Raw genomic sequence first — 18,723 nt, 5'->3', positions numbered from 1 at the left:
ATAATGTCACCCATCATTGTTTCAACACCTGGAATATGTTCAAAAATCATGTGTATCTTTTTGTGATATACTTCTGGAGCAGACAATATTCCATATGGTAGTCGAAGAAATCTATATCGACCTTCTGGTGTATTAAATGTACAAAGCTTTGAGCTGGCCTCATCTAGCTTCATTTGCCAGAATCCTGAAGATGCGTCCAATTTACTGAACCATTTTGCTCCCGCAAATTGTGACATGATTTCATCTCTGGTTGGTAGTTTGAAATGTTCTCGTTTAATAGCTTTGTTTAAATCTCTGGGGTCTAGACATATTCGGAGTTGTCCATTTTTCTTTTCAACAATTACTAAGGAGCTTACCCATTCAGTAGGCTCATCAACTTTCTGTATCACACCCAAGGCTTCCATGCGATTTAACTCTTGTTTCAGTTTTTCTCTCAGCGCAAACGGCACTTTTCTACAGGGGTGTATCACTGAAGAAACTTGCGTGTCTATATTTATTTTATGCTCTCCAGGCAAACAACCTAGACCTTCAAACAAGTCTCTGTATTCTGTAAACATCGATTTGCAGTCATCTTCTACTTGTAATGTCACCATAAAAACTTTCTTTAGCAAGCTTAGTTTCTCACAGGAACTTAATCCTAGAATTGGTTGCACATTTCTATCCACAATCAGTAGAGATGTTTTAAACTGTTGTCCCTTATATTTCAGTGTCACTAAGCATGTACCTTTCACAGGAATTTCCTCCCCAGTGTACCCTGTAACTTTCACTTTGGCTGGATGAATTTTAGGTTTTACTCTAAAAGTCTTATAGTCTTGAAACGATATTAAATTCACCTGCGCGCCAGTATCAAGCTTAAAGGGAATGACAATCTCGTTCACAGTTAAATGGACAATCCATTCTTTCTTATCTGCACTGCAAAGTTCAATGCAATCCACAAAGAATTCCTCTGTTTGTTTAACAGCATGCACTGTGGTTATTTCCCTTTTCATTTTACAGCATTTGGCAAAGTGATTAAGTCTACCACATTTCATTCAGGTTTTACCATAAGCAGGGCACATTTTAGGATTGTGAGCATTTCCACATCTACTACACATTTCCTTATTAGACTGTGGCTTAGACTGCTTCATTCTTGAGAATGGAGGTTTGCTTGGCTCTGTGTTCTGCAACACATGGACAGCAGCATCAACTTCCTTGTGTAACGTTTTGGCTTGAAATCTAGTTATTTCTGCAGATCTGCACATAGTCACTGCCTTTTCTAGTGTTAGGTCTTGCTCTCTCAGCAATCTCTCTCTGAGTCCATTATCAGGTATTCCACAGACAATACGATCTCTTATCAGTGAATCCTTTAAATCACCAAACTCACAGGTTTTACTGAGTGATTGCAGCTCTGTAACATACTGATCAAATCCATCTACAGACTTCTGATCACATGTGAAAAACTTATATCTTTCATATGTCACATTTTTCCTTGGCACAAAGTAATCTTCAAACTTTTGCATTATAGAAGATAGCACCATATTATGCCCCTCAGCAAACTGAAAACTATTATAAATGTCCAGCACATCCTCTCCTATCACAAGGAGGAAAATGGATGCCTTCGTTTTGTCAGCCTCTGTATCAGCTCCACATGCAGCAAGATATATATTAAACCTTTGCTTAAATCTTTTCCAGTTTTCAGACAAGTTACCAGACATCAGCATGCCGGTTGTAGGAGCCAGTTTATCCATGGTTACTCACTGTTTGAAGAGAGGAGCACACGGCAGGCTTTGCAGACACTATCACAGCCTTACAGACTGCTGCAGGATTCTTTCACACTCTGAGAGCACTAGCAGTCCAAGTTAAACTTCTTCTGACACCATGTTTTGTTCATATGTTTGTAAATCCAGACATCAGGACACAGAGACATGTGAGTTCACTACTGTGCTGTTTATTCCATCACCACCTCCAGACACACTGCACACTGGACCACCCACTTCCCAGCATCCCCTTGGTCCTAGGGACCATCACTGAAGATTCAGGCTTACACAGATTAGTAAGGGAGTGTCTACAAATATTAAGCATTCTAATACACTAACATCACACTACTGCTCCCCATATACCTGTTGCTGTTAACCTTGCAGTAATCAGTTTCCTTGATCCAGGCAGCATTCACATAATAATACAGACAAAGATCTCTTGAGTGGCAGATCCTAATCTGTCCAAATGATCCCTTAGTGAGGTGCCACATATGTAATTCAACAGAGCAGTGATTCTCAACTCCAGTCCTCAAGTACCACCAACAGGTCATGTTTTGTTGACGTCTTTAATCATGCCAGGGCCAGATTAACAATGGGATGGATGGCGCTACAGCTCCAGGCCTCCACTTAAAAATAGGCCCATCATCCTGGCAGCAGGATGATGACCAGCTTGCACAGCTGGCCAAACAATCATAAATCATAAGTATTAAAATAGTTTTTGTAGATTTCTCACAAAATTATGCACATTTTCTATGTTTATGTATTTAGGGAGACATTGTGGCTCATAGTGTATAGGGTGTAAATACTCATGTGGCCCTGGACACACCCACACAGCACTGGTCACAGCTCCTCCCCTTCTCAGTATATGCCCCGGAAAATGTATAGCTCCATGCCCATGTAGCCCTTAATCCAGCCCTTAATCCTCAGACAGTAATCCTCAAAACATGTCCTGTTGGGGGTATCTGAGGGTTGGAGTTGACAACCACTGCAATGGACATACAAATATGTATGTACACTGGCAGGGCCGGACTGGGACTAAAAATAGGACCTTGCATCTAAAGCCGACAGGCCCACCTTGCATTATCACCTAACTGCTGGGATAGACTCCTCCCCTTATTCTTCCTGACTCCTTCCACTTCTAAGGTTATGCTCTTGCAAATCAATTGAATATTAGAACATACAAGTATACATTGTTCTCTGTATTAACATACACAGAACAGAGCTCATCCTGCAGGGACATTATTAAAATCAACATCTGCTCGCGCAAAAATCTAAAGGGGTGCGATCTCGTTGTAAGGGGCGTGGCCTCACTGCAGGGGGCGTGGTCTTGCAGGAAAAGACTACCTCACACCCCAGTTTTGCACTCTGCACCCGCAGACATTGGCCTCCACAGGTAAAAAAAAATCCCTGATTCACATCCCTTACATTATTTCTCTTTTTTTTTCTTATAGCAATGCCACTTACACATTATGCACCACACCATTATGCTCCTTGCACCATATTATGCACCACACCGTAATGTCCCTTGCACCATATTATGCACCACACCGTAATGCCCCTTGCACCATATTATGCACCACACCGTAATGCCCCTTGCACCATATTATGCACCACACCATAATGCCCCTTGCACCATATTATGCCCACCTGCACCTTAGGCCACACACAGTAATAGCACCCCTTACATCTTAGGCCACACACAGTAATAGCGCTCTTACACCTTAGGCCACACACAGTAATATCGCTCTTACACCTTAGGCCACACACAGTAATAGCGTTCCTTACACCTCAGGCCACACACAGTAATAGCGCTCCTAACACCTTAGGCCACACACAGTAATAGCACCCCTTACACCTAAGTCCACACACAGTAATAGCACCCCTTACACTTTAGGCCACACACAGGGGGTAAGGGGAGCCTGGGCACACATGCATGCGCTGTATCATTTATACCCCTTTCACATCGCACAAATAACCCGATATCGACCCGGTATATTGCCAGGTCGACACAGGTCAGTGTGCAGTGTGAAAGGGGCCATGGTTGAATTCCCGGGTCGCCTGACCCGGTAATTCAACCCGGGATTAAAGCAGGGTTATTCCCAGGTTGAATACTGGGTCAGGTGCAGTATGAACAGGTTGCCGGATCGATGCGACCTGGGACCCGTTCACTACATAGGGAGAAGCAGCGAGGAGATGAGCTCATCTCTCAGCACCGCTTCCGCCCTGGCTCCACCCCCCACCGCTATGGCAACCCAACCCGGTAATATGCATACTACCGAGTCGGGGAGCCAGTGGAAAAGGTCCAATGCCGGATCCCACCCCGGAAGGACCTGTTTCCAATACCCGGGTGGGACCCGGCATTGCGATCTGAAAGGGGTATAAATTAACAGGGTCCACTCTGGGTACAGAGCCATTGGCCTCCATGCTGGTAAAATGTTGAGTCCACTTGCACTGTAACCCAATGGGGCTGGAGTGGGGGCAGCGCTGGGTGATTGTGGACCAAGTGTAATGTAGTGGAAACTTAGAGGAGGAAATGGCTGGCAGTGTACCTGGAATGAAATGGGAAGCTGTGCCACGACCCAGGTGAGCAGAGGAGGCAGGAGCTGGTGCACGTAGTGAGCAGAAAGAAGGAGTCAACAGACAGGTGCATCTAAGCATGCCGCCCGCTCAGCTTCCACCGCTGCGCATTTCAAACTGGGGCCGGCTTGGTCGCATCATGTCCAATGACACGACATGGAGCACCACCTGCTCAGCTCCCTCCCGCCTGTGCCTTTCATACTTGGGCCGGCTCGGTCTCGTCCTGATGCAGCAGCGTCATGGCGTTACTGGCCACTGACGCGGCCGTGCATGAAACTCTGCCCGCTAAGCACAGTGCCGCCTGGGAGGTGGTGCTGCTGGTCGCATATGGACGGACAAACCGGCCCATCTGGCCATCGGCCCTTCTGGCATTTGCCAGAAGTGCCAGATGGCCAGTCCGGCCCTGTACACTGGGGACTACATTAGCAATTATAGCTTAACATAACCAAATTGCTATATTATTCTTCAATGAGCTATTCAGTATAATTGTGATCACTATAGTTATTGTCACTGTTATAAAACATTTATTTGATATACAGTGAATATGGCCAGGGTATCCATTTGATTGCATGATATGATCACCATAAGCATATAATGTAATTTCCAATACTGATTATTATATATCTTAACAGTAAGCATTTACCGCATATATTTTTCTAATTAATTGCTGCAATTGGTAATAATTTTAGTCTATATTTTCTTAGATTACTGGAATCATGAATATTTCCATATGGAAAGCCAAAGCTAAACATTCAACTGAAGAAGGTGACAATGGGGGCGGTATTCAAATGATATATTACGCCCAATCTCCTTTATAAAGTGATCCGCGTTATCACACATATCGCACCAATAGTAATCAGGTTTAGCTGCGTAAAGGGTTGGGCGCCCTCGCTACCCCGGGGATAGCTAGCTGTAATGATTATACCAGTAGAAACAGGACTGGTGTGGAAGGGGGTGAAACGAATTGAATACCGCCTTGGGAATCTTTCTAGTATCAAGAGGCAGGGAAGACCCAGCTCTAGTATCAGGGTTCAGCATAAGGCCAAGTCTCATAGAGGTCCAGCTGCTTCAATTCCACCTATGGAAGGGCACACTGAGGATGAAGTGAAGTGTTTAAAATGTTGTGAAAATAATGCAAATGTTCACCTGTGTTTCACCCATTGATGACCTATGGCTGGTGCATGACATAATTGCACAGTGTTGCCATAGGCAACACACCCATTTAATGTTTAAAACAAATTATTCTGGGGAATACTGTAATTTCATAATTTTAATTTTTTTATGGTCCACAGCATAAAAAAAGTTTATACAGATTTTTTCATATTTCATGTAACAGGGCTAGGAGCAAAATGCATGCTAGTCCCCTCACGGATGGATGAGTAAGAATTGTTTGTTTGTGTGTATGTATGCACAGTGGGAAAAAATCTAGAATAAGCACACATTGCGTTTGCGTCCAATTCAGAATCAGCCCTACTGTATAGAGAGATTAGAGGTCAGCACAGCAAACTGTCATTGTCATCCTCAGCTAATGAGAGGATTGGAATAGTAGAAATCTGGTCTATTACTGTCTACAGAGTGTAAGTAATATAAAGATACTGGCAGTACCATATCAATGAATGAATGAATAGCTGGACATGGTGCTTGATCAGAATCATGAGGCTCGTCCTGATTGAACATCCACCACAAAGAACAATTGTAAGAAGATCAGACCAGTTACTGTTCACTGTCCATCTGGAGATATGGTAAGATTATGAGAAGTCACAGTAATATCCTGTGATATGCAAGAACTGTATAATCTCAGCTCTGATTTCTTTTTATGAATGAAATGTGAGATAATACATAAGAAAGTGTTAGAAATGGTGACTTTATGAACAGATGAGTTCGTAGATCTTCCAGTTTTATTCAGCTCACAGAAGTGACCTGCTAGGCTGGCAATGACTATATCATTATGTACACATCTCCGAGTTATAAGGTCAGTCATTTACATAAATAATAACCAAATAACAACTGCAGACAGCTACAAGCATGTAAGTAAATGTATGAGCTTAGCAGTACACTTCCCAAGCAAACTTCCTTTGGACAGCTCTCATGCTGGGGCATGTGGCCCTAAACCAGAGCTGCTCACTTTGTGGCTCTCCAGCTACTGTAGAACTACAGGTGGCAGCATGTTTAGCACCTAAGTGATACTTTTATCAGGCAGGGCAGATTGTATGGTCAGACTGTAGTCTAATAGAAGATTATCAGCAAAACTCAGTTTACACATCAGTTCTGATCTGGTTGTAATAATAGGACTATTAACATTATTTTGCAAACTAATGCCCTTGTTTATCAATTATCAATTTATCAATTAATGATAAATATCACTGTGAGTGATAAATTGCACCAGCCAATCAGCTCCTTACTGTCATTTTTCAAACCCAGCCTGTGACATGGAAGTTAGGAGCGGATTAGCTGGTGCAATTTATCACTCACAGTGAAATTTATCACTCTTTGATAAATAAAGGCATAAGGGTCTTATTCAGGTTTACTTGCTATCTCACGCATGCTGGGGGCTTCCTAATGGCGGCCAGCAATGCAATCAAAATACAATTGCGATCGCATTGCTGATTTAGGGTAGCCCCCTGCCTCCGTAGCCTGGCTGCGAAGGCAGTCGGCCTGCCACCATGTTTTCAGTCACAGCAGCCGAGTGTGATGTCACGCACCCACCCCTGTTCCGACAGCATATGCCCCCGCAATGCCAAGTTGCTGCCCCCCCCCCAATGCCTCATCGTTGCCCCTCGAATGCATCTGCCTGTCAATCAGGTAGAGGTGTTCGCATAAGTGAAAAGTGATGCGGTTGCATCTCACTGTGTGTGCACGTGGGAGTAAATACTTCACTGATGCGATCCATACTGAATAAGGCTCTACATCTGCATGTTTGTCCGCTTTATTTTTCAGATTATACAGTACGTATTTACTCAGGAAATAGTTATTTAGTCACTAGATCAGTGGTCAGGGAACAGGGGTAAATTACCACAAATGGGGTAAAAATGAAATTCCTGGGTGTAATGGACGGTCGCGCTGCCGAGACACAGCCCAGTCCAGCATCGTCCGGCTCCCTCCTGCCCGCCCTGCACTATGCCCCTGGCTGCCCTGTGCTGTGTTTCTGGCTGCGGTGTGATGTGCTGACATCACACCGCGCTCCCTCACGCCCGCCTTGCGCTGCCCGCGGCACGCCAACCCACACACTGAACTTGAAGTGTTCCATGGCTGACCGCTGACGGAGTTCTGCAGGATCAGAGAGTGGCCCACATAACAGTGTGAAATTTCCACTGACATTACCGAGGTGAGGATGTGACCATCTGTCTCCTAAAAGTTGTGTGTCCCCCCTTCCCCCTCATCCATCTTTCTTACATTCATTCTGGTGTTTTGGGGAGAAAGTGTTAATTAGCCCATTCATTGCCAAAAAAATAATTGGCGAAAAATAATAATAATTTATATATATATATATATATATATATATATATATATATATATATATATATATATACAGGTTGAGTCTCCCTTATCCAAAATGCTTGGGACCAGAGGTATTTTGGATATGGGATTTTTCCGTATTTTGGAATAATTAGATACCATAATGAGATATCATGGTGATGGGACCTAAATCTAAGCACAGAATGCATTTATGTTACACATACACCTTATACAACACAGCCTGAAGGTCATTTTAGCCAATATTTTTTATAACTTTGTGAATTAAACAAAGTGTGTGTACATAAACACAATTAATTTATGTTTCATATACACCTTATACACACAGCCTGAAGGTCATTTAATACAATATTTTTAATAACTTTGTGTATTAACAAAGTTTGTGTACATTGAGCCATCAGAAAACAAAGTTTTCACTATCTCAGTCTCACTCAAAAAAGTCCGTATTTCGGAATATTCCGTATTTCGGAATATTTGGATATGGGATACTCAACCTGTATATATATATATATATATATATATATATAAAACACACAGTATCTCAGAAATGCCTTATAAACAGTGATAACCAGTATATATGCACAATAGTATATGATTTCCTTCCTTTCAAATAAAGGGGGTAACGTCGGCGTATCTAAATATATTTTGGGGTAAAAGGTAAAAAAGTTCCCTGACCCCTGCACTAGATGTTATCATATTTTCAAAAAGTTATTTTTTCAGGATTCAGATCACTAACATATGTTTCCCAGGGCTGGGGCTAACAACAGGTTGCATTGTGCACCAACATTTTGTCCCCAAACACTTAGGCCATAAAACTGAGTGCAGGATTCTCGAGTTACCAGATAAACATACAGTGGCAATGTTTGGTAAGGTAAGACCTGGTTGGTTGGGCTTTGCCATACTAAATATTGACATTTCAAATATCTGGACTTTTACAATACTGACACTATTACATTTGGCCCTTAAGACGCCGTGGTGTGATGGCGTATGCGCAAACCCCCCCCCTCCCCACACCCCTACGGTAGTCGGGATGCCGGCGGTCAAAAGACCAACCACAGCATCCCATTTGCCCCCTAAAGCAGGCTAAACCTGACCTTCCCCCCATCCCCCCACGGCCTCACCCTAACCATCAGGATTCTGGCGCCGGCATTTCGATAAGTGTCGGGATTTCTGCGTCGATATTAGAGATGTGCAGCGGGCATTTTTCGTGTTTTGTGTTTTGGTTTTGGATTCGGTTCCGCGGTCGTGTTTTGGATTCGGACGCGTTTTGGCTAAACCACCCTTTCAGATTTTTGTCGGATTCGGATGCATTTTGGATTCAGGTGTTTGTTTGTTTTTAACTCAAAAACAGCTTAAATCATAGAATTTGGGGGTAATTTGGATCCTATAGTATTATTAACCTCAATAACCATAATTTCCACTCATTTCCAGTCTATTCTGAACACCTCACAATATTATTTTTAGTCCTAAAATTTGCACCGAGGTCGCTGGATGACTAAGCTAAGCGACCCAAGTGGGTGGCACAAACACCTGGCCCATCTAGGAGTGGCACTGCAGTGTCAGACAAGATGGCACTTAAAGAAATAGTCCCCAAACAGCACATGATGCAAAGATAAATAAAAAAAGAGGTGCAAGATGGAATTGTCCTTGGGCCCTCCCTTCCACCCTTATGTTGTATAAACAGGACATGCACACTTTAACAAACCAATCATTTCAGCAACAGGGTCTGCCACACAACTGTGGCTGAAATGACTGGTTGGTTTGGGCACCCACCAAAAAAGAAGCCATCAATCTCTCCTTGCACAAACTGGCTCAACTGAGGCAAGATGTCCACCTCATCCTCATCCTCATCCTCCGATTCCTCACCCCTTTCACTGTGTGCATCCTCCTCCTCACAGAGTATTAATTCGTCCCCACTGGAATCCACCATCACAGGTCCCTGTGTACTTTCTGGAGGCAATTGCTGGTAAATGTCTCCACGGAGGAATTTATAATTCATTTTGATGAACATCATCTTCTCCACGTTTTCTGGAAGTAACCTCCTATGCTGATCGCTGACAAGGTGACCGGCTGCACTAAACACTCTTTCGGAGTACACACTGGAGGGGGGGGGGGGGCAACTTAGGTAAAATAAAGCCAGTTTGTGCAAGGTCCTCCAAATTGCCTCTTTTTCCTGCCAGTATATGTACGGACTGTCTGACAGCCTACTTGGATGCTGTCACTCATATAATCCTCCACCATTCTTTCAATGGTGACAGAATCATATGCAGTGACAGTAGACGACGTGTCAGTAATCGTTGGCAGGTCCTTCAGTCCAGACCAGATGTCAGCACTTGCTCCTGACTGCCCTGTATCACTGCCAGCGGGTGGTTTGGGAAATTTTATCCTTTTCCTGGTAGCTCCAGTGGTGGTAGAAAATGAAGGAGGAGCTGTTGGCGGGTCACGTTCCGCTTGACTTGACAATTGTCTCACCAGCAGGTCTTTGAACATCTGCAGACTTGTGTCTGCTGGAAAGAGAGATACAATGTAGGCTTTAAACCTAGGATCGAGCACGGTGGCCAAAATGTAGTGCTCTGATTTCAACAGATTGACCACCTGTGAATCCTGGTTAAGCGAATGAAGGGCTCCATCCACAAGTCCCACATGCCTAGCAGAATCGCTCCGTTTTAGCTCCTCCTTCAATCTCTCCAGCTGCTTCTGCAAAAGCCTGATGAGGGGAATGACCTGACTTAGGCTGGCAGTGTCTGAACTGACTTCACGTGTGGCAAGTTCAAAGAGTTGGAGAACCTTGCACAACGTTGAAATCATTCTCCACTGCGCTTGAGTCAGGTGCATTCCCCCTCCTTTGCCTATCATAGGCAGATGTATAGGCTTGAATGGCCTTTTGCTGCTCCTCCATCCTCTGAAGCATATAGAGGGTTGAATTCCACCTCGTTACCACCTCTTGCTTCAGCTGATGGCAGGGCATGTTCATGAGTGTCTGCTGGCGCTCCAGTCTTCAGCACGCGGTGGCTGAATGCCGAAAGTGGCCCGCAATTCTTCGGGTCACCGACAGCAACTCCATTACGCCCCTGTCGTTTTTCAAAAAATTCTGCACCACCAAATTAATTGTATGTGCAAAACATGGGACGTGCTGGAATTTGCCCACATGTGATGCACGCACAATATTGGTGGCGTTGACCGATATCACAAATCCCCAGAAGAGTCCAATTGGGGTAAGCCAATCTGCGATGATGTTCCTCAGTTTCCGTAAGAGGTTGTCAGCTGTGTGCCTCTTATGGAAAGGGGTGATACAAAGCGTAGCCTGCCTAGGAACGAGTTGGCGTTTGCGAGATGCTGCTACTGGTGCCGCCGCTGTTGTTGCTGCGGGAGGCAATACATCTACCCAGTGGGCTGTCACAATCATATAGTCCTTAGTCTGCCCTGCTCCACTTGTCCGTGGTTAAGTGGACAGTGGGTACAACTGCATTTTTTAGGACACTGAGGACACGTTTTCTGACATCTGTGTACATTCTCGGTATCGCCTGCCTAGAGAAGTGGAACCTAGATGGGATTTGGTACCGGGGACACACTACCTCAAGTCCCTGTGAACTAACGGTGGATACCGGACGCACGTCTAACATCAACATAGTTGTCAAGGCCTGAGTTATCCGCTTTGCAACAGGATGACTGCTGTGATATTTCATCTTCCTCGCAAAGGACTGTTGGACAGTCATTTGCTTACTGGAAGTAATACAAGTGGTCTTCCGACTTCCCCTCTGGGATTACTATTGACTCCCAGCAGCGCCAGTAGCAACAGCAGCAGTAGGCGTTCCACTCAAGGATCCATCGGAGGAATCCCAGTTAAGAGAGGACTCGTCAGACTTGCCAGTGACATGGCCTGCAGGACTATTGGCGTTCCTGTCTAAGGAGGAAATTGACATTGAGGGAGTTGGTGGTGCACAGAGCCGGCCATAGGCATAGGCAAACTAGGCAATTGCCTAGGGCGTTTGATATGTCTAGGGGCATCAGCAGCTTCTGCTGATTAAAATGATATGCGGCATGCCTATATTCTGTGTGTAGCATTTCATATGCAGATACAGCCACAATCTCACACAGTATATAGGCATGCTGCATATCAGTTTAATCAGCAGAAGCTGCTTGTGCATCCTAGCCACATAGCAATGCAAATAAGATGCATTTTCATTAAAAAAAGGTGCCTGACATTAGCATTGAGGCAAGATTTATGAGGACACATCTGTATCCAAGCAGAGGCAGAGGTCACAGTGTTAGTGGAAGTGTGAGTGCTGTGTGCATGTGAGTGGGTTGGTTGTGCAGTAGTGTTCGGAATATGTGTAAGGGGCATTATGTGTTTCATGTAAAAATGCATTAATAATGTGCAACATATGTGTAAGGGGCACTCTGTCATTATGTGTATAAGGGCATTAATAATGTGTGGCATATGTGTAACAGGGTACTACTGTATGTGTGTCATTATGTGTATAAGGGCACTAATAATGTGTGGCATATGTGTAACAGGGTACTACTGTATGTGTGTCATTATGTGTATAGGGGCACTAATAATGTGCAGCAAATGTGTAGGGGGCACTATGTGTCATTATGTGTATAAGGGCATTAATAATGTGCGGCATATGCGTAAGGGACATTATGTGTAAAAGGGCATTATTAAAGGTAGTCATAATGTGTAAAGCACATTATGTTTATAAGGACATTAATAAGGTGTCTCATTTGTGTAAGGGGCATTACTGTGTGGAATTATGTGTATAAATGCATTACTAATGTGTGGCATTATGTGTATAAGGTGCTCTACTTTGTGGTGTAACGTACAGAAAGGGCAATACTGTGTGGTCTAATGTGAATTAACAGCAATATGGTGTGGTGTAATGTGAATAAGGAGCAATTCAGTGTGATGTAATGTGAATAAGAGGCTCTACTGTGAGGAGTAATGTTTATAAGGTAAAGTGATACTACTGTGGGATGTAATGTGAATTATGGACACTATCGCATGATAAAATGTGAATAAAGTTGCAGTACTGTGTGGCGTAATTGGAATTGGGGTTACTATTGCGTGGCCATGCCCCTTGCCAGCAAAAATATACCCCTTTTTGGGCTGTGCGCCAAATGTGCGAGCTGTTCCTATTTAAAATATAGGGGGTACAAACACCAAAATAAGGACTGCTATGGGTGAGGTATGATGGTGCTGGGAAAGAGGTGCAATGTCAGAGGCAGAACCAGCGCTGGTGCTAGGGGGCACCAGCCAAAATCTTGCCTAGGGCATCATATTGGTTAGGGCCGGCTCTGGTGGTGCAGGAGCTTGGGTACAAGAGGAAGAAGGGATTTAGTTGTCAGTGGACTGCTTCCGCTGTCACCTAAAGTTTTTGAACTTGTCAATGACTTCTGATGAATGCGCTCCAGGTGACGTATAAGGGAGGATGTTCCTAGGTGGTTAACGTCCTTGCCCCTACTTATTACAGCTTGACAAAGGCAACACACGGCTTGACATCTGTTGTCCGCATTATGTGTCTCCCTGGGAGCCTGACTTAAACAAACCATCTCACCATCAGAATCCTCCTCGTCAATTTCCTCCTCAGCGCCAGCAACACCAATATCCTCAGCCTGGTGTACTTCAACAGTGACATCTTCAATTTGAATATCAGGAACTGGACTGTGGGTGCTCCTTCCAGCACTTGCAGGGGACGTGCAAATGGTGGAAGGAGCCACCTCTTCCCATCCAGTGTTGGGAAGGTCAGGCATCGCAACCGACACAATTGGACTCTCCTTGGGGATTTGTGATTTAGAAGAACGCACAGTTCTTTGCTGTGCTTTTGCCATCTTAACTCTTTTCATTTTTCTAGCGGGAGGATGAGTGCTTCCATCGTCATGTGAAGCTGAACCACTAGTCATGAGGAACATAGGAGAGAGCCTTAGCCGTTCCTTGCCACTCCGTGTCGTAAATGGCATATTGGCAAGTTTACGCTTCTCCTCAGATGATTTTAATTTAGATTTTTGGGTCATTTTACTGAACTTTTGCTTTTTGGATTTTACACGCTCTCTACTATGACATTGGGCATTGGCCTTGGCAGACGACGTTGATGGCATTTCATCGTCTCTGCCATGACTGGTGGCAGCAGCTTCAGCACTAGGTGGAAGTGGATCTTGATCTTTCCCTATTTTACCCTCCAAATTTTTGTTCTCCATTTTTTAATGTGTGGAATTATATGCCAGTAATATATCTGGAATTAGACGGCAGTAATGTCTGGAATTAGATACCACTAGATAGATACCAGATACCACTGTGACTGGAATGATGATGACCTATGCACAGTGACAGGACACTACCACAGCACCCTACAGCAGCAAGATGCAGCACAAGACACTGTACTAGTATTAGAAATGTAGTATTACTGAGCACCACAAGACACTGAGTACTGATTATACTGAGCACTGATGATACTGAGCACTGATACTGAGCACTGATTATACTGAGCACTGGTGATACTGAGCACTGATGATACTGAGCACTGATGATACTGAGCACTGATGATACTGAGCACTGATTGTACTGAGCACTGATGATACTGAGCACTGATGATACTGAGCACAGATGATACTGAGCTCTGATGATACTGAGCACTGATGATACTGAGCACTGATGATACTGAGCACTGATTATACTGAGCACTGATTATACTGAGAACTGATACTGGGCACTGATGATACTGAGCACTGATTATACTGAGCACTGATGATACTGAGCACTGATACTGAGCACTGATGATACTGAGCACTGATGATCCTACGGAGAACTGACACTGAGCAGCACGATGCAGCACAAGACACTGTACTAGTATTACTGAGCAGCACAAAAGCACTCTGGAATTGTCACCCCCCAGATACCACTGTGACTGGAATGATGATGAACGATGCACAGTCACAGGACACTACTAGCACAGCACCCTACAGCAGCAAGATGCAGCACAAGAGAGACACTGTACTAGTATTACTGAGCAGCAATAAGCACTGATACTGAGCACTGATACTGAGAACTGACACTGAGAGAACGTAGCCACGTCCTCTCTGTACCTCTACAATGCACAGGTGAAAATGGCGGCGACGCGCGGCTCTTTATATGGAATCCGAATCTCGCGAGAATCCGACAGCGGGATGATGACATTTTGCCTCGTTCGGGTTTTCCGAGTCAGGCGGAAACAACCGAGCCTGGCTCGGACCCGTGTAAAACACGTGGAGTTCGGGGGGGTTCGGTTCTCAGAGAACCGAACCCGCTCATCTCTAGTCGATGTATAATGTTTTTGCAACTGTCCTATAACAATGGGGGGTAATTCCGAGTTGATCGCAGCAGGAACTTTGTTAGCAGTTGGGCAAAACCATGTGCACTGCAGGAGGGGCAGATTTAACATGTGCAGAAAGAGTTAGATTTGGGTTTGGTGTGTAAAAATAAAGCAGCCAGTATTTACCCTGCACAGAAACAAAATAACCCACCCAAATCTAACTCTCTCTGCACATGTTATATCTGTCCCACCTGCAGTACACATGGTTTTGCCCAACTGCTAACAAAGGGGGTAATTCCAAGTTGATCGCAGCAGGAATTTTTTTAGCAGTTGGGCAAAACCATGTGCACTGCAGGGGGGCAGATGTAACATGTGCAGAGAGAGTTAGATTGGGGTGGGGTATATTGTTTCTGTGCAGGGTAAATACTGGCTGCTTTATTTTTACACTGCATTTAGATTGCAGATTGAACTCACCACACCCAAATCTAACTCTTTCTGCAAATGTTATATCTGCCTCCCCTGCAGTGCACATGGTTTTGCCCAACTGCTAAAAAAATTCCTGCTGCGATCAACTTGGAATTACCCCCAAAGTTCCTGCTGCGATCAACTCAGAATTACCCCCTATGTCAGCTCAGCTTTAAATCAACACTCCTTTAAAAAGTTTTCTTCAGAACTAAGGGCATTTGATTCACTATGGATCGCTGTTGAGGCTGAGATAGCGATTCTCACAAATCTGCTATTGATAAAAATCGCATGTGAAGAGTCGCCCAGAATGGATAAAAGATGCCCACTGATGCATTTGCAAATCTGTGTAGGCATTAGCAAATTCGCAATGCATACACAACAAATGAGCACCATCGACATTTGCGGCTGACCCCAGCATACTCAAATCACTGAGAATGGCATCGCACCGGGCGCAATGTTTCTTAAAGCAATGTTCGCAGATGACGTTAGATACAAGCCCCAGAAAAGGGGTGTGGCCTCAGGGTAAGGGGATGTGGCTTTGTGGGAGTGCCACGATTGCGAGCCACGCCCCTGGCTTTCAAAACCGAGGGGGCATGCCCAGCACTCTGTGAGCTGATGGCAGGCCACCTCTCTCTCCGTCTCTAGTGAATAGACCCTGTGCGTGTGTGCACCGCGTCTATTCACCGCTGCACTGCAAAGCAGGCCAGCGAGTGGCAGAACCTCCCAGCTGCTCCCCCACTGCGGGACACTACAGCCCGTTGGTGGGACAGCGGAACAGTCCCAAAAAAAGAGATTGTCCCACGAATATAGGGACGGTAAGAAGTATGCAACCACTCCCAACAAACGCCACCTACAAATGGTCACTTCCTGTCAATCAAAATGCTTTTTCTTTACAATTAATCTGAACACGCAAGGCAAACACAATTTGCCCTTATTTGCCCTTAGCGCATGTGCAATACATTTGCAGCGCATGCACAGACTGCCGATAATCGCTCACTGCGTGCAATCTCACATCTGCAAACAGTAGTGAATCAGGCCTTAAGTGCATTATTGCATTTATCTCAAGTTATGGCTTTCAGTTTCTAGTTGATCTCCCTAAATGTCTCCAATTTCTTGATTTAAGGCTGTGGTTTACATAAATGACTGTACATTGTGACAACATTAATATGTTTGTTTAGAATTTAATTGAAGAGACAATTGCATTTTTTTCAAACTGTTCCTATGAGGCTTATGGAATATGTGCATTTAACATACTCATGCTGCTTTCAGTCTAGCAGCAGCCGTCAAATTCCCAGGTCTCAGCTCCATGACCCTGGTCTGGAGCAGGTTCGGGGACCTGGGACTTAGTCCCGGGATGTTTGCTTTCACACTAAGCGAAATCCCAGATTTCTGCACATGCAATAACTCAGGATTTGGCTTCTAGTGTGAAAGTGGTATTATTTAGCACACTTACAGTATGTACATTTAGCACATCAGTGAGGTGTACTAAGCTTTGGAAAAACGTAGAGAGATAAAGCACCAGTCAGTCAGTTCCAAACTGCCATTTTATAGGCTGTGTTTGGAAAATGACAGTTAGGAGCTGATTGGTTGGTACTTTATCTCTCTCCACTTTGTCTTCCAAGGCTTAATACATCTCGGCCTTAGGAGAATAGTTCTCACAATCTGCCTTTTTAATGCCGATGTGACAAATATTTTCTATCCAAATTTGCAATGTGAAAATTAAATTTACTAAAATTTACTAAAATCGTCTTGCCAGAAAAAGAGCTGTAAGCAGTGTGATAGTGTAATGCTATCACACTGCTTCCTGGTTCTGGCCCCCGGCAGCCAATGCCCATGCGCAGCCAATGGCTCTCTCTCTCCGGAAAAATGTGCAAACTATTAGCCCATAGGCTACTACTGTATAGGGTAAAGCCATCTGGAGATGGCATTATCCTATCGTGGCCAAGATCTGGTAGCTTCACATTCCAGAACATGATAATCCGGCATCACAGTAACCCCCACATAAACCTATGGTGGATGCAGTTGCAGACAAAAATGGAGGGACAGTGGCAGATGGTCATGGTCACACATCACGCCCTCATTTAATGTCACGCAGGGTGTGTGTACATTACTTCCCTAGCTGCTGAGCTGCCACCTGCCTTGCACACACAGCAGGTGAGAGCGTTTCCTTCCTATCACTGCAGCCCAAGGTGAGGACAGTACCTAAAAAGCATTACTCTCTCTCCAAAATCAGTATAGTTAGGGGGTATACTATGCATACATACATACATACATACATACATAGTCATAGTCACACTTATCCCCATACATACAAGGCCATCTAAATGTATAGGCACACTGGGCAGTTCCAAGGCCCCACTAGTCTTCAAGCAGCGGAAAATGGTAGTTGGACAATTAAAGGCTATTCTCTACCTGCCTCCAAGCCTGCAGCCAGACGGTGAATGGTTATCAGCATGCTGATTGGTGGATGGCTGGAGCTGTCCACCAGCCAGAGTGCTGACAGCCAATCACTGTATGGAAGCATGTGAAGAGACGGTATCCAGTCTCTAGGTCGACAAGACTTGGGTCGACAGTGACTAGGTCGACCACTATTGGTTGACAGTAACAAGGTCGATATGTTCTTGGTCGACAGGTCAAAAGGTCGACATGAGGTTTGTTTGTTTGTTTTTAATTATTTTTTTAGAACTTTTTCATACTTTATGATCCATGTGGACTACAATTGGGAATGGTAACCTTGCCCAAAGCATGGTGAGCGAAGCAAGCCATGCGAGGGGACGCAGTGCACTAATTGGGGTTCCTGGTCACTGTACAGTGAAAATGACACCAAAATAAATAAATAAACTCATGTCGATCTTTTGACCTGTCGACCTAGACCATGTCGAACTAGAGACACTGTTGACCTAGAATCATTGTCGACCAATAGCGGTCGACCTAGACACTGTCGACCTAAGTGTGGTCAACCTTCAATACCACACCCAAAGAGACGGTGCAAGACCACAGGAAGTTCATATTATAATTTTTATTAATTGCTTCCTGTGAATGGGTGGTTATGGGCCCCAGGACATTGTTTTGCCCAATGACTACAATGCTGTTATGGCGGCCCTGCATAGATATATACAGTCACACACATATGTACATACATTCCTATGCATGCTTATAGCCACACATACATAAAATCACAT

The 18,723-nt window shown here is 44.4% G+C and overlaps 1 protein-coding gene across 1 annotated transcript in view; it reads right to left on the bottom strand.

Annotated features, from left to right (window-relative positions):
- Positions 1-18,723, bottom strand: part of LOC134910889 (vomeronasal type-2 receptor 1-like) — a 194,946-nt gene that overhangs the window by 115,915 nt on the left and 60,308 nt on the right. The window lies entirely within an intron of this gene.

This window comes from Pseudophryne corroboree, chromosome 4, assembly GCF_028390025.1.
Source record: "Pseudophryne corroboree isolate aPseCor3 chromosome 4, aPseCor3.hap2, whole genome shotgun sequence".
Classification (NCBI taxonomy): Eukaryota; Metazoa; Chordata; class Amphibia; order Anura; family Myobatrachidae; genus Pseudophryne; species Pseudophryne corroboree.
The sequence above is the reverse complement of the archived record's forward strand: the minus strand, read 5'-3'. Positions and strand labels throughout refer to the sequence as shown.